Here is an 18,933-nt window from a genome sequence, read left to right as displayed (position 1 = left end):
ACTTTATTCTTCTTCTTCAGTAGTGCTTTACTTATCTGTGGCTTCTTCTCTTTCCATATAAAGTTAATGATTACTTTTTCCCTCTCTTTAAAGAATGTTATTAGTATTTGGTTTGGGATTGCGTTGATTTGTAAATTGCTTTGGGTAGAACTGTCATTTTCACAATGTTGAATCTACCTATCCATGAGCATGGTATGTTTTTCCATTTATGTAGAGCCTTTTGGGTTTCTTGCAGTAGTGTGTTGTAGTTTTCTTTGGATAGGTCTTTTACATCCCTGGCTAGATTTATTCCTAAGTGTTTTATTTTTTTAGGGGCTATTATAAATGGTATTTTGTTCTTGATTTCCTTTTCATTGTTCTATTTATTGGTGTATAGGAATCCAATTGATTCTTGTATGTTTATCTTTTATCCTGCTACTCTGCTGACTCTTTCTATTAGTTCCAGTAGTTTTCTCACGGAGTCTTTAGGGTTTTCTATGTATAGTATCATATCATTCACAAGCAAAGACAGTTTAACTTCTTCATTACCAATTTGGATGCCCTTTATTTCTTTTTCTTGCCTTATTGCTCTAGTTAGGACTTCTAGCACAATGTTAAATAGGAGTGGAGATAAAGGGCATCCTTGTCTTGTTCCTGTTCTCAAGCGGAATGTTTTCAGCCTCTCTCCATTAAGAATGATGTTGGCTGTTGGTTTTGCATGGATGTCCTTTACTATGTCAAGCAATTTCCCTTCCCTATCTGTTTTGTTGACAGTTTTTATCAGGAATGGGTGTTGGACTTTGTCAAATTCCTTTTCTGTGTCAATTGAGATGGTCATGTGATTCATTCTTTCCTTTTATTTATGTGGTGGATTACGTTGATTGATTTTCTAATGTTGAACCATCCTTGCATACCTGGTATGAATCCTACTTGGTTTTGGTGTACTATTTTTTTGATATGATGCTGAATTCTATTGGCTAAAATTTTGTTGAGAATTTTTGCATCTATGTTCATGAGAGATATTGGTCTGTAATTTTCTTTTTTTGTGGCATATTTGCCTGGTTTTGGTATCAGGGTTATGCTGACTTCATAAAATGAATTTGGAAGTATCTCTTCCTTTTCTATGTTCTGAAATAGTTTGAGTAGTACTAGTATAAGCTCTTCTCTGAATGTTTGGTCAAATTCTCCAGTGAAGCCATCTGGGCCAGGTCTTTTTTTTTGTTGGTAATTTTTTTTTTATTATTATTACTACCTTTTCAAGCTCTTCTCTTGTTATGTGTCTGTTCAGATTTTCAACATCATTTTGTAGTAGTTTGGGCAGGTAGTGTTTCTAGAAATTTATCAATTTCCTCTAGGTTTTCAGATTTGGTATAGTTTTTCATAATACTGTGTTAGTCTTTTTATTTCAGTTGGATCTGTTGTAATGTCTCCCATTTAATTTCTTATTTGGGTTATTTGTGTCCTCTCCTGGTTTTTTTTGGTCAGTCTGGCCAGTGGTTTGTCGATTTTGTTGATTCTTTCAAAAAACCAACTTTTGGTTTTGTTGTTTCTTTCTATTGTCTTTTTGTTCTCTATTTTACTTATTTCTGCTCTGATCTTTATCATTCCCTTTCTTCTAGTGGCTGTGGGCTTTTTTGCTGTTCTGTTTCTATTTGTTCGAGTTGTGTAGTTAATGTTTTGATTTTGTCCCTTTTTTCTTTTTTTAATGTGTGCATCTATTGCTGTAAATTTTCCTCTGAGGACTGTCTTTACTGTGTCCCAAAGGTTTTGTTATGATGTGTTTTCATTCTCATTTGATTCTAGGAATTTTTTGACTCCATCTCTGATTTCTTCTATTGCCCAGCGGTTTATAAGCAAGGTGTTATTCAGTTTCCATGTAACTGATTTTTTTTTCCTTGCTCTTCCTGTTGTTAAGTTTTATCTTGATGACATTGTGGTCAGAGAAGATACTTATTATCTCAACCATTTGGATCTTTTTGAGGATTGCTCTGTGCCCTAAGATGTGGTTTATTCTGGAGAATGTTCCATGTGCATTGGAAAAAAAAAAAAAAGTGTACTTTGCAGCTGTTGGGTGTAGTGTTCTATATATGTCTATTAGGTCAAGCTGGCTGATTGTGGCCTTATGTCTTCTGTATCTTTGTTGAGTTTCTTTCCAGATATTCTGTCCTTTACTGAGAGTGGTGTGTTGAAGTCTCCTACTATTACAGTGGAACTGTCAATTTCTCTTTTCAGTGATGTTAGAGTTCTTTTTATGTATTTTGGAGCCCTGTCATTGGGTGCATAGATGTATATTATGGTTATGTCTTCATGATGGATCATCCCTTTAATCACTATATATATCTTTCTTTGTCTTTTATAGTGGATTTTGTTTTAAAGTATATTTTATCTGAGATTAGTACTGCCACTCCTCTCTTTTTGGTAGTTGTTTGCTTGATATATTTTTTCCATTCTTTGATCTTTTTTAAATAAATTTAGGTCTTTGTTTCTAAGTTATGTCTCTTGTAGACAGCATATTGATGGATCTTGTTTTTATATCCATTCTGTCACTCTCTGTCTCTGTATGGGTGCATTTAGGCCATTTACATTCAGTGTAATTATTAATAGGTCTGAGTTTATTGCTGTCATTTTGTAGTGCTTTTTTTGTGGTGCGATGTTCAGCGTTCGGTGCAGACAGACAGGAAAGAGGGGGGAGATTGTGATGTGTGGAGCTAAGATGGGTATGGGAATGAGGAGAGGGGAAGAGGGCCAAAAACATACACAGAAACAAACAAAAAAGAGTGCCATTGGAGTAGAGACATGAGAGACTGAGAAATGGAGAAAAAGAAAAAGGGTAAAAGAAAAAAATTAATAAATAAAAATTAGGGGGAAAAAAAATGAGCCCCTAGGGATCCCATAGGTGTGGCTGAGAGGACTGGGGAAGTTGCTCTAAGGCCGTGAAGTACAGCCTAGCTAGAAGTGGTAGAGGTGACACACAGTACCAGGTATTCAGGAGACAGGAAGAGAATGTAAGTACAGAGAGATGAGAAACTGAGAAATGAAAAAAGACAAAAAGTGAAAAGGTAAGAGAAGAAAAGAAAACAAAGAAAGAAACAAAACAAAACAAGAAAAAAGAAATGCCCCCAGGGATGCCACTGCACGTGTGGGTAGATTAAGGGAGTAGCTCACAAGTCACATAGTACCGCCTGACTAGAAGGGGATCCCAAACCAAGAAAAGAAAAAGAAAACAAACAAATAAATCAAATCAGAACAAACAAACAAAAACAAAGCCCCGGGGGTCCCACCAGCGTGGCGGCTCAGGTAGGGAAGCAGTTTCACAGTTGAGCAGTGTTTCGCAGACTGTCAGGAAGAAGCAAAGATGGTACACAGAGCCACGTATTTGACAGAAAGGAGGGGGAGGTGGTGAGAGGTAAGGAAGAAATCTAAAGAAGTGGAAATAAGCAACACTAGCAACCAATAAATGGCACTCAGGGAGCCTGCGAGTGCGGGCTTGTAGAATCTAAGCAGCTCTGGTGTGAAGCTGTTTCTTCCTGGCCAAGAGACTGTGCTTCAGGAAGCAGAGGAGGCCGAGTGGGGGTGAAGAAGGGTGAATGGTGGGAAAGTGTTACTAGTTCTTCTGTCTCCTGCTGGAAGCTCTGTGAAGCTGCTTTCCCGTACCCCCTACTCGCCAATCTCTGATAGGAGTCCAATATAGTGCATCTGTGCTGTGTTAGCTGATAGGGGACCTCTGCATGTATCTCTCCTCACTCTCTGTTCTCTGTCAGTTTCTTATTCTATTTGGTGCTTGGCTGAGTTCTTCATCTCTTCATTTGATGCTTAGGGTTTCAGGATTGACATGTGTCTCTGTTTGACTTTGTTTTTTGGATCTTTGCTGTGGAGGGACGATGTGGTGCTTCTGTCTATAGCACCATGTTGCCTGTAAGTTCTCTGCCTACTTTTCTGAACTTATTCATATTTTGGCTCCATGGGTGTCTTAGGCTGGGTTCTCTAGAGAAGCAAAACTAGTAAAGCATATAAATATATATACAGAGAGATTTATATCAAGGAAACAGCTCACTTGATTGTAGACACTGGAACATCCCAAGTCTATGGATCATGATAGAGGCTTCTCTTGATTCACATCATCACAGGGACTGGTGAACTCAAGATCGGCAGGTCAGAGAGCAGGGCTGTTGTTCATAGGCTGTGTAGATTGACAAATCCTAAGATTGGCAGGTAAGCTGCTAGCTCGAGTCCCAAGAACTGTAGGTCAGACCAACAGGAGGCAGATGCAGGATCCAGGGCAGGCAAAAGCCAGAACTTCCACTTATATTCAGATGCAAGCCAAATGCCCAAGGAAACTCCCTTTCAACTGATTGGCTACTCACGGCAAATCCCATCATGGGGGTGATCACATATAAACACTGAGAATCATGGCCCAGCCAAGTTGACACACAATCTTAACCATCACAAAGAGTATCCCCAGATTATTTTTGTGTCCCTGTGCCTCTCTCTGGTCCCTAGAGTCTACTCATCTTCATTCTAGCCTACCTAGAAAGCATTGCTGAAGGAATGTCTTTGCCACATGAACTTGCTTTAATTTTCCCTGGGCATAGTATTGTGGCCAACTCTTCCAGTTTAAAAACTCTTTCTTGATATTTCTATTCTCTGAATCTGTGGTGTATCCCAATCATCCTCATTTGTCAGCTGTTAGGGGAGAGTTGGAAACCCTGGTAGTGTAGTAGTTAAGTGCTATGGCTGCTAACCAAAAGGCCAGCAGTTCGAATCCACCAGGCACTCCTTGGAAACTCTATGGGGCAGTTCTACTCCGTCCTATAGGATTGCAATGAGTTGGAGTCGACTCTACAGCAATGGGTTTTGTTTTTTTTTTTTTTTTTGGGTTTAGGGGAAAGTTGTGACAGTTGGCTTCTGTCAAAATTTACAGCCTTGGTAACCCTATGGGGCAGTTCCAGTTTGTCTCGTAGGGTCGCTATGAGTCGGCATTGACTTGATGGCAGTTGGTTTCATTTTGTTTGTTTTAGGGAGAGTACACAAATTATATTACTTTTTTTTTCCAGACTATCTAGAATATCCAAAGATGTCTTGCTCTTCCTGACAACAAGTACAATAACAACAAAAAAAATCTGTGGAAGTTTGTTTTTTACTAAGCAAATCAGAAATCTCTTCTTAAGAGGAATTCTATATCATTGTAGAGCTAGCAGAATAAATAGCTCAAAGTGTAACAAACTTTTGAACTAAAAATTTGCATCGTTATATGTATAGCTGTACCTATGTAAAGATAGTTTTTATATGTATGCACATTTATTTTGCGTTGATATTTACGTATCACATAATAATATATACATATATTTTTATGTTTCCTAATTATACTGGTTTTTAACCTATACTCACTAGCTATCTTTCTCTCTTTTGGTTTCAGTTAATTTCTTCAATCTCTTTAGTATGAGAACTCTTCCGTTTAGCGGGCCATGAGTATTCCCTGGTGCAGTATTGCTTCTTAGAATACCATGTGGTCTTCTGGAGGGTTCAAGACTTCATGCCAGAAGATAGGTAATTTTGTTGGTGTGTTTATTTGTTTGTTTATTTACAAAAAGCAGGACAACTATTATCTATAAACATGCTTATAAATGACTTCCTAATGAAAGAGTATAATTTTACATGAATAAATTAATCTTTTTTCTAACCTTGATGATGTTTAAACACTTTAACAATTTTTTTTTATAAATATGGTACAAGTTATGAAGGTCAGTTTTGAAGAAGGGAAAATGTTACTTAATATTTCACATATCTTCCCCCCAAAAAAGTTATTTTCTATTTCCCAAGGAGTCATTATTTGACAGTTCTGTCCAGCAGGTCTTTTTGTCTTTTTAGTTCTAAATTGCTTGAACATAACTTCAATTCCTAACTATCACTTTCCTGCTAGATTCCTTGCTGTTTAGCATCTCAGACTACTTTCTTTTTGGCCACCAGTGACCTTTCCTTCAATTTAAAGTGCAGTTTACTTTGTTCCTGTATTTTGAGCCTTTCTGCTGCCCTTCATATGGTTGCCCACCACATTCTCAATTACACTTCTTCTAGTTTCAGTAGCATCAGTTAAATCTGGTACAATTTGTATATAAGGTCCCTTCTATGCCATTTGCTGAGCTGACACCTTTCCCTATCTGTCAACCAACTATTTGTGTGTGCTCTAAATGATTCTTACTATATCAATATCGAAATTTACAAATACATGTTAATAGTATCTTTTTAAATTTGAAAATGGCTCAAAGCATGCAACTATAGTCTTACTTGATATATTTTTGTGAAATAATTAATGGTTTGAGTGTTTATTCTACCCTCAGGACCATGTTTTCCTGACTGATCTAAAGTTAGGTGGCAGTTCTTATTAATAGTCTAGATTTAGTTTTCCTACTGACTCAATGTCTTCTAGTTCTGATTGTCCTTTGCTTGTGCCTTCTCCTTTTCACAACCTCTAACTAGTGGGATTTCCTAAGCTTCTTTTTCAGTTGATATCATGAAGTCACATTGCTTTGTACGTCAAACCACTTGTAGATGATTACTAAATATCTCTCTTCAATGCTAGTCTTACCTATTCAATACCTACAAGGTGTATCTTCTTTGCTGTTTAACGGACATCTTGAATATAACGTGTCCATAGTATACATAGAGAAAGACAACTCATTTCCATTCAACCTTTCTTTCTCTTTTCCTTCCTTCCTTCACTCAAGCAGTCAGGCTGCCATTTAACAAGCATCTGCTGGACCCCTTCTGAGTCATAGATATTGCAGGAAGAATTAGGCAGAACCCTGGCCCTTAAGGGAATTGACTATTTCCTTTAATTAGTTATCACAAACCTGAACTCCACCTCTCTCTGCCTCATAACAAAAAACCCAGACCCATTGCCTCTGAATCGATTCTGACTTATACTGACTCCATGTGTTACAAAGTAGAACTGCTCCATAGGGTGTTCTTGGCTGTGATATTCATGGAAGAAAATCACCAGGTCTTTCTTCTGTGGTGCTGCTGGAGTACAAACCACCAACCTTTAGATTAGTTGTCCAACACAAACCATTTGTGCCACCCACGGACCCTCTCTCTGCCTCATATTTCCTCCTATTTTCTATCTTCAAGACAACGTTCTCCTTTCTGATCTAAAGTTATTACTTGCACCTCTTTATGACAGAGTGCTCTAAGAGGAAAGTAGACAAGCAATTGCTTTTAATCATAAAGAAGTTCTCCTAGAAGTAGACGGGTAACTGCCTTGCCTCTCCTGGGGTGCCTGTCCTATTGTCTTTTGTGCCTTTCCCTGACAGCTATTTTCTCAATGCAACATTACTACCACATTCACCTCTGTATCTCCACTACTTACCAAAGTGCCTATAAAATTTTAGGTGAAGTAGGCTATAAACAAAACCTAAATTATTATATCCCTATTAGATGCCATTTATTTTTCCATATTGCTATCTCACCATTATTGTATAAGTAAATAAACTTAGAATACATTTTCTGGGACAGTCTTATGATACAACTTTGAAAACTAGTTTGAGTGTGTTCTACTCTTGATACCTACAACCTCTTTCTCTTCCTCTTCCCACATCACTAATCTGTGTTTGCCATAAAACATACGTTCTCTGAGGAAATCCTACGACATGAAGGGAACGGCAATTATGTAATCAATATTTTTTATATCACATTGTTCAAGTAACTTTAAAAATTTCTAGAATGAATTATTCTTCTAAGGAAAAAGGTAGTTTATTCCCTCGGATCTCCTAGTCCAATATTGAAACACTGTCATCTCAGTGTCACTCAATTCCTATGCCTAGATGATGTACATTCAAGATAATCACCAATGAATAAATACTGACTAATAAATACTCAAGAGCTTTTTTCCAAAATCTGATAGTCCCCTTAATTCAGCCATTTGTTAAACAATTCTTTAGTCTTGAGTTATTGGTCATTCTATTAGCTATAATCCATTATTTAAAATATAATAATATGGTGGGAAATCTAATAATGTTAGCTGAAATGTAATGAATTGGGTTTTTTGGCCTTTCCTATTCCTTTGATGTGTCAGACTGTTTTAAAAAGTCCCAAGTAACCCAGGCTCCTTTGTCTAGGAAGCCTTATTCATCTACTCAAAACCACTGTGATATATCTCATCACAAAACTTCTGAAACATTTAAAATTAGAACAACACAATAAGACTCATAATATTATGCAGTTATGTCCAGGTCATCCTTACTGGTAAACGTGTAAAAAAATTGGCATAGCGTGCTCACAAAAATATCTCGCAGGGGAAGGCCTGGTTAAAAACAAAAAAACATAGAACACCACATTGTTTGCGTAAAAATACGCTATTCTTCTATAAAATCTCAGGTAAATGACAGCTTATTTTTGAAGACTTTTCTAATGTTTCTAGGTAGAATAATTCACTCCTGTATCTGTTCCCCTAGCATTCTGTGCATACCTCTAATATTAAAACTTATCACAACGTACTGTAATTATTTATGTTCAGCTTTGCCTTGACCTCTAGAGTGAACCCCTTGAAAGCAGCAATGATGCTTTGCTCATTGTTGGAATGCCCAAGGTGCTCAATAATAAAAACAGAGCACACCAATAAATGCTCTTAATACTACTACTACTACTAATAATAAAGGCTTATACTTTAAATAATTTGAGGAATGTGTCAGAACATTTATGAGTGAAGAAAAAATACTTTAGTAGAATGATTGGAATTTTTTTTTTTTTTACAAGCACATTGTCATCTTATTCTATAAGATTATAAACTGGGAATGAGTATTTTTTATCCTTTTCTATCTGTATCTCTCTTGACATAATTTTGAGGCCGTGGTAGATGCTGCGTTTTATACACACATACTGTAATGATTTTAAAAGACAAAGATACTCTTATCTTGCCTTTCAAAGTGTGTTAAGAATACAGGCAGGACGAGTTAGAGAAAGACTATTGTTATTAATGTCAGTTGCCATAGAGTCAACTCTGACTCATGGTGACCTCATACAACAGAGTGAAGAGTTGTCCAGATGTACATCATCCTCATAATAGTTGATATGCTCAAGTCCATTGTTGTGGTTACTGTGTATTTTGAATGCCTTCCAACCTGGGGGGAAGAGACCCATTTTCCAGCACTAGATTGGACAATATTCTGTTTTGGTCTATAAGATTTGGCTAATTTTCAGAAGGACATCACCAGGCCTTTCTTCTCTGGAAGCTCCACTGAAACCTGCCCACAATGGGTGACCCTGCTGGTATTTCAAATACCAGTGGCATAGCTTCCAGCATCACAGCAGCACACAAGCCACAATAATATGACAACCAGACAGACAGGTGGTTGAGAAGCACTATGGCCTGATTTTTTGACCACTTAATTACTTATGTGAGACAATGAGATATTGGAAAGCAGGAGAACATTTATCCTTATTACATATATCAGAACAAATTATTGGTGATTGGTTCCGAAAGTTTTTGTATCTGTGTTATACCAGATACTTTTTTATTTGTTATCAGATTTTTTAGCACGATTCTTGAACTAAAACATAAAACAAAAAAACAAAAACCTAAAAACTAAGCAAGTCATTAATAATAAAAATACTAAAATGAGGTAACTCTTATTGCAGGCTTAATATTACTATATGTCAATGTTATAAAATCAGCTTATGAAATATTCACAACAACCCTGAGGTAAGTATTTTTATTTCCTTCACTTTTTACATTAGAAAATGAAGACCTGAAAGGGGTGGGACAAGAAATTTTACTCAGACAGTGAGGTCCCAGAAACTATATTCTTACCACAGTGTGTGCAAATAAACAAAAACAAAAAACAAACAACACAGTGTCTTTGATAGTATCCACTATTTTCTTGCTGTACTGAGTAGAACTATTTCTAACCTGATGGTAGTCTCTTATATATTTCTGATTGAGGAAAGTTGCTAGAATTTAGCTTGTTACACCAATTCAATGTTTCATCTGACTGACTTTGCGATAACGGTGTGTGTACTCAGTCTAGCAAAAATATATTTTCCACATTGATCAAAATGCTGTGGTGCAGCTTTGAAAGTTTACAGTTGTGTGCCACGGTGCATAGGTGGAGAGCCGGTTCTGAAGTAAAGACTGTAACTAAGTCTGTTTTTATACTATGTTCAGTACCTTGCCACTGAAATCAGTATCGTGGATTAAACGGCCAATACTTTGCTTTCAGTAAAATATACATTAAAAAAAAAAAAAAATCCTGATGTTAGTTTAAATTTTATGTATCACAAACATTATCAAAATTAATTGTAGGATATTATTATGTAAAAGTAGTTGAATTCAAGGAACAGTGCCTTTTTAAACTTCTTGGCAAAACATCCACTGCTTACTATTCCTGAGTATATCTTCATTTCATACAGTTCTAATGTCCACATGCTGCTCTGTCTGTACCTCTGGAAGGACTAGAAATCTTTATAAATTATTAACCCTTGAAAGGCACGTCTTCCTAGGTTAAGGCTTTCGAAGCAGGGATGGAAATCAGATAAAAAATCAGGTACTCCTACTTTAATTATTGCATATTAATATTACTCTCTCAATCTGCACATTTCAAATGGGCATTAGCAGAAGAAGTAAGTCCAGGGCTATTATTTTATTATTGTGCAGTATTATCAGAGTAAAACATTTTGTGCTAAAATCAAGTATGTGTAGGTGACAATTGACTTGTTTCACTATATATATATGTATGTCACCAGATAAACTCTTCAGTGGTTAATTAAATGATACCATCTAAAAATGGTTTATCTTCAAGTGATAAGTTCCGTGTGCAAATTAATTTTCTCTGAGGAGGTTAGATTTCAGTCCTTTGTTTTTTAATCACTGGAGCGTCTGTAAATAAATTCAATAGGTAATAATATCACTTTTATTTCAAATGTCCTAAGAACTAGTATTAACACATGGTATTACTTGGAAGAAATTGTTAACTTTTTAATTAAGAAAAGATAAAATTCCTCCATGTCTCATTCTTCTATTTATACTCTCTAACTCTTTTAAACCAAACTGTAGACTTAATTCCCTATAACTACTGAGGACTTTGTTACAGGGATAAGTATAAGCTTGATTACTTGCAAGTACACTACAAATGCAATAACTGTCCAAAATTGTTGATGTCATTTTTGAAATTTATTGTCAATTATGCATTTTACTTCTGTAAAGTTGCAATGATCATATTCAGAATCAAATAAGAGTTATAAATAATTGATAAACATGCTCACAGTACAAAAACATAAAGTATTTACAAATCAATTTTAAGCCAGAATACACCTGGGAACTTAAAGACACATAGAAACACAAGAAAACCAAGTCAGTCCCTTAACTCATTCCTTAACTCCCTTAACTCATTCCTCTTTCTTATCAAGTTGTGTTTTATTCCCTCTCACCTTAAAATACATGCAATTTTTTTGTAGTATTTGATAGGCGGAAGATTGCTAGATAGAAAAAAATATATATATACATATATATAACTTACACAAAGGCTAGAATATTTTATATTGTTCACTTATATATCCCAAGGACCAAAGAGTGCCTAACACAAAGTAAACAGTCTAAAAATTAATAACTATTTAGATAACCTACTACATGGAGACAGAGAGAAAAAGACAGAGAGGAGAGAGATGGAGAGAGGGGGAGAGAGAGAGAGATAGATTGACTGGTTGATGGACTGATGGGTTGATTGTGGGCATTGAAATTTGAAAACTTATTTCTCGCTCCTGACTTCTCCATTTACTGATTTACTGACTAGGTGATCTTTGACATCAAGGTACAAACTAATAGTCTCTGTTTCCTTAGTTGCATAATATTAATTATTCAGACCTATTGTCAAGAATGAATGAGATGTCCATGACAACACCTTATAAAACATTATATTTGTTTCCATAAATATATACTTATAAATATCTATGCATTTGTATGTAAATATAAGTCCAAGTTATTCTCATTTTCTCCATCATGGCTGCTTAATAAAAAAGTTGGTCTGAGGAGTCCAGTATTTCACAGAATCATAAAATTCATGATACATCTAAGTGCTTGAATTGGGAAAACAAAAAAAATGGTATCATGCATTCAAATATTAAAAGATGCTGAAGAAGGGGCTTACATTAAACTAGGTTCTAAGAGAGGATTAAGATATCAGAGGGGGAGAAAAAAAAAGCTTTACTTTGGAATAAGTATAACTATGAGGAGCAATTTTCAAAAGAAAATAATGTATTGCCCTCAGCATCTAGGTAATGTAGAGAACTTGAGATGGGCTGATGGGAATATCTTCATCACTGCGTTTTTCCCGTCTGTGCTTAAGAGCTGCAAAACCTGTCACTTAGTAACATTTAAGTTGGGTGCATCATACACAAACACCTGGATGAGATAAGATGGAGAAGGAAAATGCAAAAAGAAAAAGAAAGAAAGAAAGAAAATGATGACAATTACCTAGCTCAGGACAAAGGACGCATAAATTACAAGAGAGACAAGGAACACGCTAATACATGTAGCATCACTCATCTTTTACTAATGCTGTCCTGTACTGAGTGTCCTCACTAGGGAGTTTGTGGCATGGGGAAACTGCTATGAATCCACTGATGGCCTGTTCCGCTTAAAAAAAAAAAAAAAGCAAAAAACTTTATCAGTGAAATCTACCAGCCAGGTGGATCATAACATGTAAATCCATGCTGTGCAAAATTGTTAAAGAAAAACAAGGGGATAAGGAATTTTAACACTGCAGTGACTACCAAAGCAGTGCATTTGTGATTAGAGAGACTAACACTGAGAAAAGCACTCAAACTCAGATGCAAATATAAGCTAAATATTTTGACTGTTCATTGGTTGAATAAGCTTTACTTCATTGTTAACAGAATGCTATAAATTGATTTTTAGATAGTTAATTGTTAGGAAAGTATGCTTTTCCCTTGGTCAGGATTGACCACCTGTGAAAATGAGAGTCAATGCCTCTGGGTTATTCAAATCCACTTTAAAATACTTTAAAAAGTTTCAAAGCAGTGACTCATTCTGCTTTTAAGATGACATGATCAAAACTTGTGAGTTCCCACTTTTAGATTTTGAAATTCACAGACTACACCAACAATTTTCCCTATGAAAAATGAACTACTCCAGCTGCATATTTGCATATTTGAGCTTTGATTAGCTATATATATTGTTTGGATGTGACAACTAGCTCACTTCTTAAAATTCCATTAACACACATCTGACACTTTTGATAAACTCAGCTTTGTTCAGGCCTGAAATGAGTGAAAGAGACAAATAGAACAACAATAATGTCAAGAACTGCCAAACAGGACTGGGCTGGTAGAAGATACAGAAGTGTGACATAGCTGAGAAACCCCTGCTGACTGTAAATCCAACTTGAACACCTCCAAACCCTGATTTCTCATTATCAGAAATCCTGGTTTGCAAAGGCAGAACTATTCTGTTAAAGGCAGGGTAAAAAATAAATTTGAAAATTGTAAGCATATCAAAACTGATGCACAAGTCATGATCAAAAAGTTGTATTGCCCTAGCAGAAATGGAGGTGTTATTAATAAAAAGAGAGCACGTTACATTAAATTCCAGTTATTTACACTTTTCTGTTTCTTCCTTTCATAAATAACTGCATTCAACCTTAAAATAACAATAGTCTGCTACTTCGTTCCATGATGATGAGGAGTTAAAAGTATTATTGAATTCCTCCTTTAATAGCACGTAAGCATTCTTAGTCAATTAAAAGCTTTTATTGTATCCGATTTTTCAGGATCCCTGTCAGAATTAATCACCTATATCCACAGTAGTTCAATAGCAGCAAATATATTGTTTTGCTACAATATTTCACAGATCCTTAGATGTAAATATCACTACTAACAAATGATTAAACGTTGGAAAGCTTTATTTTAGGCTTTAAATTTTCTGCACATATATAAAACACAGTATTTTGCAATGCATTCAATAGCAATTAATGTAATAATGACTTTTAACATCTATTAATTCCAAAAAAAAAAGAAAGGAAAAAACCCACAAGGTTCCTTAAAACTATTTGTTGTTATAATTTCCTTAGGCTAAAATGATAAACATAAATACAAAGTACTGCAACATTTACTTTAGAAGCTAAAGCCTTAGCTCACTTGGTAAATTTTGTTTTTCCTGTGTAGATACAACTTTGGAAAACTGTCCCAAAGAGCTATCATTTAACAATTAGAAACTTTGACTCATTTTAAATTTATAGTAACACTGCTTGGCTGAGTATGTCTACCTCTACTCTTTGTTACTAATAGCAAAATAAAAAGAAACGAAGCAAAGTGATATACACATATATATTTTTTTAAACATACAAAATAACTGTCCTCTTCTAGCAGTTGTACTTTTCTTTCAAGGAAAGGCTGAATTTACCTGCTACTCATTTTTTACAGCAAATTAGTTTGCCAGGTTCACGTTAGCATTTTCTTTTTTATTTCATTTTATTAAATCCACACTTCCTTTTAGTAATGCTAAACATTGCTTGGATTAAAAGCTTACCAGACAGTTATCCTGTTCGACCCTGATACCAGTTTCTTACACTGTTTCCTCTGTTAAACACATCCACTTTTATTTTACAACAGAAGGTAAAACAGAAGAGGCTCTTACCAGAGACAGAGAAAACAATTCGTTCAGCTAGATCCAACAGTGCTCTGTGCAGCCTGGCAGCATGGATGATCCTTGGGCCTCACACAAAAGCGAGATAATTGGCTCTCAATGAAGAGATGTAAACATCCATCATAATGGCACTGGGTCTGAAACTGAACGCTACCTCAGCTCTTCTGTGTACTCCGACTGGAAGATGATGTCACAAACATCAACTGGATGTACTCTCATTGGCTTCTGTTACCTGGAATCATATCTTAACCCTAAACTGTCAGCTGCAAATTGAAATGCTCATCTCTGACTATAATGTTGGCTTAAAAGGGGAGTGAAAGTGATGTTGCGCTGCTAGAGGATCACAAACTGCAAAGACTGCCTTTAAAATACACTAATTTCCCTAATTAATGAATTAGGATGCATGGGGAATTTATTTTCCAAATGCATTCATAAATAACAGCATTTGTAAAAGTTATTTCACAAAATGTGTGTTAAAGGTGAAGATCAATGTCAATCACAACATCTGGAATTTAAAATGTTCTAATTACCTTGCATTGATTTTACAGTACTACCTCCATGAGATTTAAGAAAGTTTAATTGAGAAAAATTTCAAGGTAGACAGACAATTGTACAATGGAACTTTCAATCAATTTGTTCAGAACAAGTATCAGGATTTTTAAATCAGCTAATAAAAATACAAAAATGGAAATGTATTTTCCTGTCTGAATGTTAAGTAGTTTCTCTAAAGTTTTGTGTAATAAAGCGTAAAGTAGAAGCTATTAAAAGAATAACATCACTAAAATAATAATATTAAATATTCATTTTTACAGAGAGGAATTTATTAGTAACTGGAACTATAGACAATCCCATTTCAGTAATTGAAAGCTACTTTATAATATAGCTCTGTTCTCTCTGAGCACAACCAAGGAATAATTATCCATCTCCTACTCTCTATCCTGACAAAAGCCTCAGACTTCTCTTCAGGCTTAAGTCCAGGGGGAGAGGAGGATAATGGGCTAAGCTGGTCGCAGCAGCTTGCTGCCAGAGGGACAAAACTACGATCACCTTGAAATATGCGCACGCTTTCTCCACCAAAAGGAGCTGTCAGCCACATAACTGCTAGATGCAAGAATTACCAGAGCTAGTCAGTGACCTGCCCCCCATTGCTGTCGAGTAGATTCGACTCATAGCAACCCTGTAGGACAGATTAGAACTGCCCCATAGGGTTTCCAAGGCTGTAAATCTTTATGGAAGCAGACTGCCGCATCTTTCTGCCATAGAGCATCTGGTGGGTTCGAACAGAGAACCTCTTGACTAGCAGGTGAGTGCTTGACTACTACAAAACCAGGGCTTTTTGTTCAATGACCAAACCAAAAATCAGTTGCATCAAGTTGATTCTGACTCAAAGCGACCTTACAGGACAGAGTAGAACTGCCCCATAGGGTTTCCAAGCAGCGCCTGGTGGATTCGAACTGCCAACCTTTCGGTTAGCAGCAGAGCTCTTAACCACTATGCCACCAGTGTCTGCCATAGTGACCCAGCGCGTTCTAAATCCAGCCCAGTCATATTCCAAGGCAAGCCCTTTGAGAGCTGTGAAGCTCAGTATGCAAACAGGACAAGAACTTGGAAAGGGAGCGAGGGAAATTCAGTTTATCTATCTTTAGGGAGAGGAAGGTCACTAAAAGTGTCCTTGTGTGCTTTTGCGTTGGTTGATTTCCTTCTGAATAAGGGATTCAAGACAAATAGCTGTTATATTCCAGCCATATTTCCAATGATGGAAAATTGTTTTTATTGTATGTCTTCACTGACAGTTCTAAAATTGATCAGATATGAAAAGACACTTTCATTGACCGTACATTCAACATTTCCTCCCAAGTGCTGACTTTCATCATGACTGTCAGTTTGATTATATGATGTCTCTTAGTAGAAGGTAGTATGATATAAAGGCAAGAGTCCTAGATGTGGGTTCAAGAGAACCAGCCTTCAAATTTTCACTCCCTCACCTACTATATGTATGAACTTTGGAAACTTAACATCTTTAAATGTGCAGAATGAGAATGATAATGCTACCTAATGCAAAAAGTTAATGTACGGATCAGATAAGACAATGTACGGAAACTTGTTATATAAAATATAAAGTTGTTGTTAGGTACCGTCTAGTCAGTTCCAACTCATAGCGACCCTGACCCTATAGGACAGAGAAGAATTACCCCATGGGGTTTCCAAGGAGCAGCTAGTGGATTCAAACTGCTGACCTTTTGATTAGCAGCCAAGCACTTAACCTCTATGTCACCAGGGCTCCGACATGTAAAGGACTACATAAACATGCCATTACTCTTGTTGTTATGCCAAAGATCAAATGTGTTAATTATAAATGCATTTGGGTGATTTAAAATGCATTGCCCTCCAAATAATGAATGTAGAAATATTGTTATCCTAAACTTCTAAAATTTCAACTAGAAAAATAATGTTTCAAATTACATGATTTATAACACTGATTCACTCTATGGTCTTTTTTTTTTTTTTGAAGCTATTGTCCTTCCCAGGATTATTCGGATTTTAATCATATTAGTCAAGTGGAAGAATCTAGAGTCAGGAAGACTATTTGTCAAAATGTACTTTGGGCCAAAATAAAAGACACTGTTCATTTATTTCTGCTTAAAAACTGGAAGTTTAGATGGAAATGTGTATAAAAACAGATTCATTGGCATACAAAGTGACATAAAATTGAATTACAGATCAGAAAGATGAATTTGGACAATGGGAATGTCAAGTGTATTCCTGGTAGAAAAATGATAAGGCTAAGACATTATAATTGCAAAGAAGATATGTCATGGAGAAAATAATTATTTATAAAACAAAATATGCTCCTTAATTTCATACATTATATAAAATTTTAATGTTACAAATAATAGCAGAGATAGATAGCTAGGAAAGTTAGATTGACTTTTGCACAAAGAAAACATGCTGCTATATATTACAATTCAGCTAAATTTTTAACAATCCTCTGTTACTTTGTTGTATGGTAGTGGCTTGAGTGTTGCGATGTTGCTGGAAGCTATGATACCGATATTTCAAATACCAGTAAGGTCACCTACGGTGTGCAGGTTTCAGCGGGCTTCCAGACTAAAACAGACTAGGAAGAAAGACCTGGAGATTTCTACTAAGAAAAAATTGGCTGGTGAAAACTTATAAATAGCAGCTGAACATTTTCTGATATAGTGCTGGAAGATGACTCCTCAGCTTTGAAGGCACTCAAAATACCACTGGGAAGCTCTGCTTACTCAAAGTAGAGTTGATAGTAATGACGTGGATGGGGTAAAATTTTTGGCCCTTCATTTGCTGATGTGGCATGACTCAAAATGAGGAAAAAAAAATCTGCAAACATCCATTAATAATTAGAATGTGGAATGTACAAAGAATGAATCTAGGAAAATTGGAAGTTGACCAAAACGAAATGGAAAACATAAAGATCGATATCCTAGTCATTAGTGAGCTAAAATGGACTGGTATTGGCCATTTTGAATCATACAATCATATGGTCTACTATGCCGGAAATGACAAATTGAACAGGAATATTGTCACATTCATCATGGAAAAGAATATTTCAAGATCTATCTTGAAGTACAACCCTGTCAGGGTAATAGCCATACACCTATAAGGAAGACCAGTTGATAACAGTATTATTCAAATTTATTCACCAATCACTGATGTCAAAAATGAAGAAATTGAAGATTTTTACCAACTTCTGCATAGTGAAATTGATCAAACATGCAATCAAGATTATTGATAATTACTAGTGATTGGAATGCGAAAGGTGGAAACAACAAAGAAGGATCATTAGTTGGAAAACATGGCGTTGGTTATAGAAACAACGCCTGAGAACGCATGATAGAATTTTGCAAGAGCAACGACTTCTTCATTGCAATTACCTTTTTTCAACAACATAAATGGCAACTATACAAGTGGACCTAACCAGGTGGAAAACATAGGAATCAAACCAACTACATCTGAAGAAAGAGACAATAGAAAAGTTCAATATCATAATTCAGAACAAGGCCAGGGGCTAACTGCGAAACAGCCCATCAATTGCTCATATGCAAGTTCTAGTTGAAGCTGAAGACAATTAAAACAAGTCCACAAGAGCCAAAATACAACCCTAAGTATATCTCACCTGAATTTGGAGATCATCTCAAGAACAGATTTGGTGTACTCAATACAAATGATCAAAGACCAGACGAACTGTGGAATGACATCAAGGAAATCATACATGAAGAAAGCAAGATGTCATTAAAAAGACAAGAAAGAGAGAAAAGACC

The 18,933-nt window shown here is 35.8% G+C and overlaps 1 protein-coding gene across 1 annotated transcript in view; it reads right to left on the bottom strand.

Moving 5' to 3' along the window:
• The window catches only part of MGAT4C (MGAT4 family member C), a 314,263-nt gene extending 299,459 nt beyond the window's left edge, over window positions 1-14,804 (bottom strand). The window contains exon 1 of the mRNA XM_004389262.3: window positions 14,624-14,804. The gene's annotated coding sequence lies outside the window, so the exon portion shown is untranslated. The remainder of the gene's footprint in view (window positions 1-14,623) is intronic.
• Window positions 14,805-18,933: the final 4,129 nt, after the last annotated feature.

This window comes from Trichechus manatus, unplaced genomic scaffold (genome assembly GCF_000243295.1).
Source record: "Trichechus manatus latirostris isolate Lorelei unplaced genomic scaffold, TriManLat1.0 scaffold00238, whole genome shotgun sequence".
Lineage (NCBI taxonomy): Eukaryota > Metazoa > Chordata > Mammalia > Sirenia > Trichechidae > Trichechus > Trichechus manatus.
Note: the sequence above shows the minus strand (reverse complement) of the source record. Positions and strands in the feature narration are given on the sequence as shown.